This window comes from Rhamphochromis sp. 'chilingali' (genome assembly GCF_963969265.1).
Source record: "Rhamphochromis sp. 'chilingali' genome assembly, chromosome: 20".
NCBI lineage: Eukaryota > Metazoa > Chordata > Actinopteri > Cichliformes > Cichlidae > Rhamphochromis > Rhamphochromis sp. 'chilingali'.
The window spans coordinates 27043275-27054344 of record NC_137947.1 but is presented as its reverse complement, the minus strand read 5'-3'; positions in this window follow the sequence as shown (position 1 = coordinate 27054344).

The following is an 11070-nucleotide window of genomic DNA, read 5'->3' as shown; positions in this document are numbered from 1 at the left end:
CATCACTCAATCACTTTATGTAGGGAGAACATTTTCTTAGTATAAAATCAATGCCATTTTATTATTCAGACACATGACCTAAAAAACTTTGTCACATGGTCCCACAAAACCCTGACTACTGAGGCTCTGTTTCCACAGGTGGTGCCAGAATCATCAAATCTGCTTAGGTCAAATATGGTTAGGTCCATAATTCGATTGATTAAGACAGCATATTTTAAATCAAACAAACAAATCAATGAATTAAATCAAAGTGCAGATTTCCAGTTTTAATTCAAGGACTTCTGCAAAAAAAAAAAAAAAAAAAAAAATTAGCATTAACTGTTTAGGAATTACAGACATTTTTCTACATAGGCTCTCATTTTCAGAGCCTCAAATTTAATTGAATAAGTTAACATAATTTTAAATATAAGAACTGATATAAATATACTTGGATGACAATCCTTCGTAGTCAGTGACTGCCTGAATTCAAATCTCATGGACATCACCAAAAGCTACGTTTCTTCCCTTGAGATTTTGTTCTGCAGCCACCCCCAGCTGCTGCTTGTTTGTGGATCTTGCGCTGGAAAGCATGCCCTACTGGGCTAAAATCAAATGACTTTGTTGGCCTCTGAAGAGTATTCGTTTTTTTTTGCCTAAAGAAATTCTTAGGTTACTTTTGGAGTATGCTGTTTTTCCTTAACCATGGAAACAATTCTGTCATCACATACTTTCGGTGTAGCTAAGCAGAAGTTTATTGATTTGAACATGCCTCATTTTTATTATTTTTTTCAGCCTGATGGCAACTGCTCAACAATCTAACTTCAAATATTGTGCCTGCTTAAATTATCATCTTACTTGGCCATGAAACTGTTTTCCAGTCAGTCAGTTATTTGGCAAATTAGTTAAAAGTTCAAATTGTTCATTCTGAGCTTCTGAAAACAGAGGTTTAAAAATTACTGTAAATCCTCAACACGCAATTTTTTAAAAAAAAACCCTGCATTAAAATCTGCAGATCAATCACATCTTGACTGTTTGATTTAAAATCCACTGTGGTTGTATACACAAGCAAAACTGCAACACTGTTTCTTTAGCCAATAAATCAACAGACCTAACTGTATTATTTTCCACTGAGGCATGTTTAAGATATGACTTTTCTAGAGCTCATGCATAAATTGTATGATTCAATGGGTCAGCATCTGTAGCTTCAAAGTGATATTTACCTACAGAGATGAAATAACAGTCAGATGTTTTAGTTGGAGCAGTGGTCTGTGGCCAACAACACAAACCTGAACTCTTTTTAGGAGTTTCTTTATTTGTCTTTTAGCGGTAGGAGCTGTTTAAAGAATTCTGCTTGACCACAGGTATTAGAAGTGTCTGTCTGGGAAAAATGTGGGTGGGGAAAGTGAACAATTAACATCTAAGTGCATCTGAGCAAGGCAACACACCAGTGGAGTTGCTTAGAGGCCAGTAGGAGTGGGCAGTAGTTACACTGAGCAGTCCAAGGGGCAGTGATTTGCAACTTTACTCTTTGCCAGGAAAATAAACTGTGTTGTTGAGAAGAAAGGGCATAAATGTGCTATAAACTAAGTGTTCATGAAGCGAACTAGCCAGACAAACAGAGAAGCAGACAGTTTAAAGGAGGAGGTGTAGCAGCTCTGATGGATATTACGAAGAGGGATCAAGGTGCCTGTGTTTACTCATTCATTCCTTTTTTTTATCAGCTTCTCTCGCACATATGCAGGCATGCTCCACTCAGCCATCAGTGAGGGATAAGATAATGACAGGAGATGGACGGAGAGAGGAGTCATGCTGTGAGAGGAGATGCAAGAAAAACACAGGAGTGTCTGTGTGAGTGTGTGTCCTGTTTGGCCTGTGCTCAGCAGGGGGCTACATTTAAAGAAAACAGAAGTGTTTTTCACACATTAGCCAGTAACATACAACACACACACACACAAGGAAGCACAAGGCACTTTCACACGTTAACTAGCCTAGTGGAAAATCAGACCTAAAGGAAGTTTTCTTTTTTTTGCTAGTTTGATGGTTATATTTCCGATTAACCTCCAAGTTTAATCAAAGTTGGTACTCAAATTCACTTTGCTGCTTTTAAAATAATCTAAACTCACAACCTGGTGAAAATCCAAACACACCTTTCACATCATCAAACTGAGTGGCTGATCATGTGATAACATGTGGGCATTTTGACAGCTTAAAGGTGGGCGTTCTGTTTTTCAAAGCTAGCTCAACAGTGTTGGCAAACACTGAAGAGTTTGATTTTAGCTGCTTGTTATTTATTGATGAAGGCAAAGAAAATCTCCCCTGAAGGGAAGAGTGTCCAGGTCTTAGCATGAACCTCTTTGTCTCCAGGCTATTTGTGATGGTGAGATTCATAAATACTGACTTGCACTTATGTGTAGTGATTTACAGTGTCAGCTGAATGCCTGAAAAGCAAATTTGCTTACCATCAGCTTAAGTGCAATGCAGTCTTTGTAAGCAAAGCCTTGACTTGAGCAGTAAACTGCACTTGTGCTCTAAAAGTGGTAGATTGCAACAGATCCAACAAAAGTTAATGTAGCTCTTAACAGCACTTTATTATTATTTCTAACCACATAAAATGTTTTAATTATTTTATCTAACTGTGAACCAAATACCCTGTGGTGTTTTTATCACCTCCAATTTTCTCAAAGACCTCATCACAACAGGCTTAGACAAGAGCAATGTCTGTTGTATGTCACATATGCAGCACACACACAAATCCCTCATTATTTATGCTAAAGTGAGAAATAAGTTGGTATTCATGTTGACATTAAGCCACTGGCAAAAGTTTGTTTTTCAAGGTTATGCAGAGTATCAGCAGGAATGAGCACTTCCACAGGAATTAGGAGTTGGCGACTGTGGCTCGATCAATTTTGGAAAACATTTACATCTAGTTTGTTTTTGGATCCCCATTGACTTCCACTAGAAAAATGCCAGCCACCTGCTGAAAGCTGGTATCTTTTAAATAAGTTAACCTTTGTTGAAGAAATGGAACAACTGAAGAGAAACCAAACAGTGTAAATGAAACAGCTTGCATGTGGCTTTGAGAGCGAAACACTTTGGTTTCCTATTGACAGTGACTACCAAATGCAAATTGACCACTGCTGCCAACTTCTCAAGCACAACAGCATGAAAATATGTTACATGTCTGGAAGAAAAGTGTGGTTTTAGTGAGGGGGGGGGGGGGGGGTCATCATGGTAGGAATCTTTTCCTACCATGATGATGGGGGTATGTGAACTTCTAAACATACCCCCAACCCGTTGCATAACTCCAATGAGTATCAGCAGCGAGGCCCAGTCAATATTTTCTAATTGGGATGAATTGAGGTAGAAAATGGTAAAGGTCATGCTGTGTCTCTAAATGTGAGAGGAGCGAAGGGGGAGAAAAAGTCAAAGGGAGATAGATAGAGAGAATGACAGACCAAGACAAGGAGAGAAGGGTGGAGAGGCTGGATTAAGGTGAAGGGAAAGAGAGTTGCTATGCAGAGAATGATACTTAAACTGTGAAATCCAATTGTCAATATTTTGTCAGAAGCCTAATCTCCCATGTCTGGTGAACATATGAGAATCTCTTTTTTTGTACGGTGTGGTGTGTTTCGTTTGGTTGTGTGTGTTTGAATGTGTGTTAAAGGAGTTTGTTTATTATGTCCCTGTTTCTTCTCTCCCTCTAGGATTTTAGTTTTATCTTGTAAGAAAGCCAGTTCTTGTTCTAACCCCTTGGATGGGTGAAACCTTGTAAGAAGTGTTGTTTTTATAAATATTATACTGTGTTGTTTTTTTAACGATTCACATTAAAAGTGTGAGGTGAAGACTCAACACCACATGTATTTGTGCAAATGTGTTAGAATATATAAGTACACCATAGTGTTGTTTGCTGCTTTCTGCTTTAGGAAGCGCTGGCCTAATTCTCACACCACTGTCTAACCAGCCATTACGATAAGAAGACAAGAACAGAGAGAAACAGACAGACGAAAAAACAAGTGCACCCACTGAGCGTCCGGAGCACAGATTGTTGTGCAGAACCAAGCAAGTTTTACTAGAAGAAAGAATAATTCAGTCTAAAAGTTAGGCACAAAAACTAAAGCTGAAATAAAGCATATGTGAAAGCACCTGAAATGCATTGCTAGAAAAAGCTGACAACTTAATTGCACTGCTTAAAACAAACTAGAAAACTTGCTGAGGTGCATGAGTTAAAGAATGCTCTCCAGAGGGTTGAATAAAAGCTGAAGTGCATGGAAACTGTTCGAGTTTCTTAGCAGTTGGATTGTAAATAAATGGATCTGGCTAAATCACATTCTCAGCAATAAGGTCAGAGCGACCATGACCTTTGACCTCCAATATCATGACAATTCATGCTCGAGTCCAAGTGAACATGTCTGCCTTTTTTGAAGAAAATTGTCCAAGGTGTTCAAGAGAGGGGTCTCCGTACCTCTATAAGAGCTTAAATATCATACTGTTGTCACGAAGACAGGCTGGAATTTAGAGTGGGTGCCTTAAGCCACGTAATGTGTGTTAAAACAGCTTTAAAGATTAGCTAGACTTACTGTATAGCGTTTAGCACTTGAAGAGACGGATATTTCTGTTAAAGTTGTTGAGTTAAAATCATTCACTCTAAAATCTCACTCACTCAACTTTGTCTATTTTAAGTGTCCTCTTTTCTCCAAGGTGAAGATTTGCCTTCATTTCCAAAAGCCGTTCCTTCTTCTATGAGTTGTACTGAATGCTATCCTTTAAATGCATCATTTAACAGTTTTAATCTGTATTATGTATTCAATTTATTTGTTTCACACCATAAACCGTATTTAGAATTTGTGTTTAAGTCTATCCACTATTGTAACCATTTATTTATTCTTACTTCACGTCAGGTTAACCCCTTATTCAACTGGTTGACATGTTTAGTAAAGGAGAGCAACACGTCAAAAGCCTCTTTCCTCTCTGTCTGTTCCTTTCACTCTCTTTTTTAAAAATACATCTCTTTAAAGCCCACTTCTCCCCTGCCCTTTCCATGAGGAAAAAGAGAAGACTTACACATAGTTAAAGTTCTCATTAAATGAGCTGAGAGTGTAGGAGGAGAGCTAATGTTTAGCGTTGTCTGTCTGATTAAAGCATAGCTAACAAGTGATTGCTATGCAGCTCTGCTCCTCACTGCTAACTCACACACAAGGCTTCTCTCTGTTCTCTCTCTCTCCACATCTCTCCGTCTCTGTCTTTAATTCTCTATGTTTGCCCCTCTGCCTGACTGATTCTCTTTGTCACTCTGATTTGCTATCCCTAAAAAGAAAGCTTCATTTCCATCTCACCATCCCTGTTTGCTTTTTCTGTTGTTGTTTTTTTGGGTGGGTTGGGGGTTTGTAGTCTTTATAAACTTCATTACAAATTTAAAATACACATAATATGAAGATATGAATCCCCCCCCCCTCTCTATTACTACTTCCTGGCTTCATGATCAATTCTTATGTGTCTTCCTTCTTTGTCTAGCTCCAAATGAAACTCCATCTCTCTCCATTGCTCTGTCCACTGACAGTCCCAGCTCCCTCAATTTCCTAAGCTCAGTTACCGTGCCGGCAGCCCAAATTCAATTACTGCAAACTGTGTGATAATCCCAAGCTACTGATTGGTCACTGCAGGCCTCCATTAAGTTAACACAGAAGGGAGGACAGAGGGGGATAGAGGGTTAAGTCAAAGAAATTATAAGTAAAATGTGAAATTTGACAAAGAGGGAAGTAAGAAAGGACAGAAGAAAGGAAGGGGTAAGTTAAGGCATAGGTTAAAGGAATAAAACAAGATTTATGTTCCACTCTTTTGTTTTTATCTCCTAAATCTCCTGGTATCCTTCAGGCCCAAGCTTAAACAAACAACCTTGCCCTTAAAAGCCTAGTTCATAATCCTTGTGTAATCATTTAGGCAGCCTCACCACATGTAACCAAAACATAAGACTAAAAACAGAGAAATACATATGTGTTTTTGTTTAGAATGAACTGGCTGGATTCAACATTAAAGGCAGAAAAGCTGAAACATTATATCATCTTGAACATTGGTTAATTTGAAAGCTATAGTTTGTTTTGCATGCGGCATTTGCAAAATATCAAAAAAGGGGGGAAACAGGAGGAAAAGGCTATTAAAACTACAAGTTGTGGGGAAAAAAATCTGAAAGCTTCCATCTTATAGACCAACTGGGAGCACACCATTACTTTCCCCCGCAATGCGGTCACCTGTATTAAGAGAAAGCTCAGTCTTTTTATAGAAACATGTCTAAATGACGTCTGTTTAGGTATCTGGAGAATAGTAGGAGAACATATTTTTTCTTCTTATATGGAAATATAAGCAAAGAGGTGTTGAAAAGGGTTAAAGACCACAATGGTAACATAATGCAAAGATGTTAACTTAGCAACAGATTGGTACACTAGTGCATGTGGGTTTTTAAAATGAATTTTATATAGCTATGGTTCCATTCATCAGACCATTTTCTTTTTAAGAATCTGTCAAAAGCAAACCTTTTAGGTTTGAAAGGTCCGGTAATGCCTTTTGCAACAAATATTATTCTTTTGTAAGATTTATGTCCCATTTTAAGCACTTTGTGTCTAACAAACATATAAACTATAGTAAACTCAGATTGCATAAAAAATAGACCTTTTAGGAAACCACTCAGCACTATATCGACTGAGCTTTTATTCAAATAAACTAAAGCCACATAAATAGTTTCAAATGTCATTTCAGCCCAAGACAAAAACAAAACAATGGGAAACTCGAGCTAGTATCTACGGTCTTTTGATCAACTATTTCCACAGGTTAAGGTGTTCAGGCACAAAAAGGTGAACATTTTAAAGTGCAACTTTAGACTTCACACAAAAATTTTGAGATTTGGAGCTAATTTTATTGCGTAATATGTTTTCTTTTAGACCAGCCACATTTGGCTGCTCCCTTGTCACAGGGGATGTCCGCAGTGGGTCACTCCATGTGTTTGATTTGACAGAGTTTTATGCCGAATGTCCTTCCCGACACAACTTATATTGTTTAAAAGTACTGAGCCATCCCCCATTCCCTCATACTTCCATCGTAGGGAGCATGTGATCAATTCAGTTTGTTTGTTTGCATGCTTGTTGGCAGTCTATCATCCAGAGTTTTCAACATGTCATTTTCAAATGTTTTACGATGGCACATACCAAAAACAGTTCAAGATGGTTTAATTTTGGAGGAAATTGGGTCAAGAACCAAGGTCAAAGTTGATCATGAAAAAAAAAATTAAAGAAACCATATCAAGTAATACAAAACATGTTTTTATTTTTTCAGTACAACACTGTACAGTGTCACGATGATACCATAACAGGCTGATGTCATCATGTTGTAAACAAAACAAAACAAAAAAACCCAACAGGCTGACATCACCATGCTGTAATAAAAACATCAAAGTTTTGGTATTGTCCCTGACCTCCAGAGAGAGATGCGCTCTTTGAGTGCTCTTGTTAATTTATATTTTTCTTTCAAGGAGTTTGTTCTTGTTGATCTCCTTAACACTTATTTCTCAATAACTGAATTATGATTTCAAAGATAAAGTAGCAGGCAAAAGAAAAAAAACAATAAGATATGTGGTCTTATGGAGTGATAAATCCAAATATTAGTCTAAGTCTAAGTCTTTTTGCCTCATAACTTTTGCACTGTCCACTTCCTGCTGTGACAAAACAAATTTCCCACGTGTGGGACTAATAAAGGTTATCTTATCTTATCTTATCTTATCTTAAGGAGCTTGGAAAGAAAGCTCCTTGGACTATGATGAACTGGATGACTGAGAACCTTCACAGACAAATCCAAATATTACTTTCTTATTTTTTTTTAACTCATCAGTACAGAGGTCAAAACAGAGCAATCTACGAAACACCGTGGAGGTTCTGTTATTGTTTGAGATTGCATTTCAGTCAGTAGTGTTGGGAATCTTGTACAAATTGGTGGAACTGTGATTGCAGAAAAGGACCATCAATTTGTTTCCCACCATGTAAGAGCATCTGGGAAATGTCTGATTGGCTACCACTTGTTCTTTTTACATGACAATCATTTCTAACACAATTCCAGCACAATGAAAGCATACCTGGACAGAAAAAGGGGGGAAAAACACAGATTGGAACATCATTACTGAAGCAGTGTGGAATCAGAACAAAAGGAAGCCCACATTCAAAGAAGAGCTTTTGAATGAAAAAAAAAATCTGGAGATCTATTCCTGAAGATTTCTTAAAGAAATTACAATAAGGGATGTTTAAGTGAGTTCAGGATGTGTTGAAGAATTAAGGAGGTCATACCAAATACTGGCTTTCAGGTTCAAATGCACCCATTTCCTATTTTCCCAGTAAAATACAAAGAAATAGAAGGTGACTCGTGACTTTTGCACAGTACTATGTATGTATACAGTATATAAAGTATAATTACCACTGTTTAAAAATACTCCAGTAAAAGTTGAAGTACTGATTCAACTTGTTTACTCAAGTAAAAGTGAAAAGTAGCTCTTTGAGCAACAAAAACACCGGCCCACTTTAACCCCTGACTTTGGCACAGGTAATCTCTTTTTATGCAGGATCCTCTGGTGAGTAATACACAAACAGGACTGCCACTCATATGTTACCATTTAGGATCAAATCGGTTTGATGTTTGAAGGCAGGTCAACGTGACAAAATAACTACCCTGAAATGTGTTAAAGCAAAAGTAATGAGCCTGTTCTGAAAATCTAAGGAGCAGAAAGTACAGATGTGTCATGGTCCTGGGTCGTTGACCCAGCGTTTTGCGTTTTTTCTGATCTGTATTAGTTAGGGTTAACCTGAAGTTTGGTGTATTGTCAGCCCTACCTGTGTCTGTCCTTGGTGCTCTGTTCATGTCCCCGTGTTGTGTTGTACATCAGTCTGTTTCCTGTTTTATTTTGAAGGCTCGCGTTCTGGATTTCCTGTTCTGTTCTGAAGGTCTGTGTCTGTTGTTATTGTGTTCAGCTTGTCTCCTCCGGTCCCCAGGTGTATTAGGTTCAGCTGTTCTTCCCTGTGTGTGATTACCTGATTACCTTGTGTGTGTATATTTAGTGGGTGTCGGTCTGTGTTCGTTGTCGGCTCGTCTGCACTCATCCGTGTATTTCTGCGTATCGCTGCATTCATCTGCGTTCCATGGTGTCCTGTCTCTGCGTCCCTCTGCCCCGCACCCCCTTTGTACGGTCTCAGGTTTGCTATTTAGTTTCTCCCAGTTTAGGTTTCCGTTTGTAAAGTACTCATACCTCGTTGCCTGTTTTTGTCACCACCACCTTTGTAAATAAAACATCACTCGTATCATCAGTTTGCTGCATCTTGGGTCCTCCTTTTCCTCCACACCACACGGCTCCCTCCGCCAGCCGTGACAAGATGTTTGTTTAAAAATGTAGACAGTAAAAGTAAAAAGTAGACAGAAAAAAAAAAATTCAAGTACAGATACCTGTTCTTAAGTACAGCAACAAAGTATTTGTACTTTGTTGCTTCCCACCTCTGATTGTTTTCATTCCAGCTGTAAAGGGATTTCAGTAGTCATTCTCTGCAGCAGATCAATTAAAACTCACCTGTTCTTGCACCGTACAATGATCCATAAGTAAATGGCACAACTTTGTCCAAAAGACTAGCAAGATGGTATTAGTGAATCTGAGGCTTAAATATATGAACATGACAGGATTAGTTTCACATAAACATACAAACATATCACTGTTTATTACTTAATACTCCCTTTTTTTTTTTTCTTTTTTTTTTTTTCTTTTCCCCTTCCCTTTTTTCCCTCTTTTTGGGGGAGAAGGGCAAAAGACAAAAACCAACAGAACGGGCAGAGAAAAAAAAATGCATATATCAATCACCTGGGTCACCTGCTGAGAAAGAAAAAAGAAAGCAAGCAGAAGAGGACAAGAGTAATAGAATAAACATCACAATGATATATGGGAATATGACAGTAAATACTAAATGTTAAACATTATTGTGCAGCACATAAGATCAACAGAACACAGTGTGCTTTGAGGTAGGAGCCAAAAAGGGTGTAGTTTGTGGGTGTGATCACCCGTGTGTACACCTGTGAGCATGGACGCGCTTGTTTTTTGTTTTTTAAAAGGTTCCTTCATGTAATAATCTGCTAGAGGGTGTGGGGGGGCCACAGCCCCGTCCTCCAGGGCATGAAGCAGGTGTGGAGGAGATCAAAACTCCAGACATCCAGAGGCCCCCAGAACACAAGAGACCAAGGAAGACCAACAGAGGGGCAGCTGCGCCACTGTCCCGGAAAGAGCTGAGGAGAGTCCCAGATGAGGGCTCACTCAGCAGCCGCGGAGCAGAAGCCAGGGGGAGTTGCAGTGACGCGCCCGTGAGCTCCGCCGGCAGCCAGCTGCGCCTGAGTGACCGAGCCCCAGGCCGAGAGGCTGAGGGCACCCCACCTCCGAAGTGGCCCGAGCGAGCCCCAGGCTCCAGGCCCCGATAAGCGGCCGCCAAGGAGTGAGCCGGTGTGTACCTGGACGCCCACCCCCGGACACAAAGAACCACCAACGCACCGATGTCTGAGGGGGTCCGCCACTGGCAGGGGAAGTGGTGGTAGGGGGAGATAGGCCTCCAAACCTTGGAGGTCCTGAGATGTCCCCAGAGAGGTGGCGCCTGACACCCAACCTGACATATAGACACAGACATACAGGCACACACAGATACAAACATCCATTCCCACCCTCATGCTCTCATATGCACTTACTCCACACTCAACCAACGTGGAGACAGACATAAAGAGACGTTGTACACACGATCACACTCCCCAAGCGTACTCTACAAACCGGGTCTAGGTGCTCCCGCCCCTGGAGGGGGGAACTGCACCCAGACCCAGGTGGTGTTTCCCTTTTCCCTGCGGTGGGGGGAGGCAGACCGCCCTGACTCCGCAGCAGCAGGAAGGCTCCACACTCCAGACCGCAGTCGGACGGCCAACTCCTCCTCCTAGCCCCCCCTGCTCCAGCAGGTCGCAGAGAATGGGGGTGAGAGAAGACTCCAAACCTCCCTCCAGCCGCTCATTGTAGTGTTGATGCATGTGTGTTTTAAGGTGCAT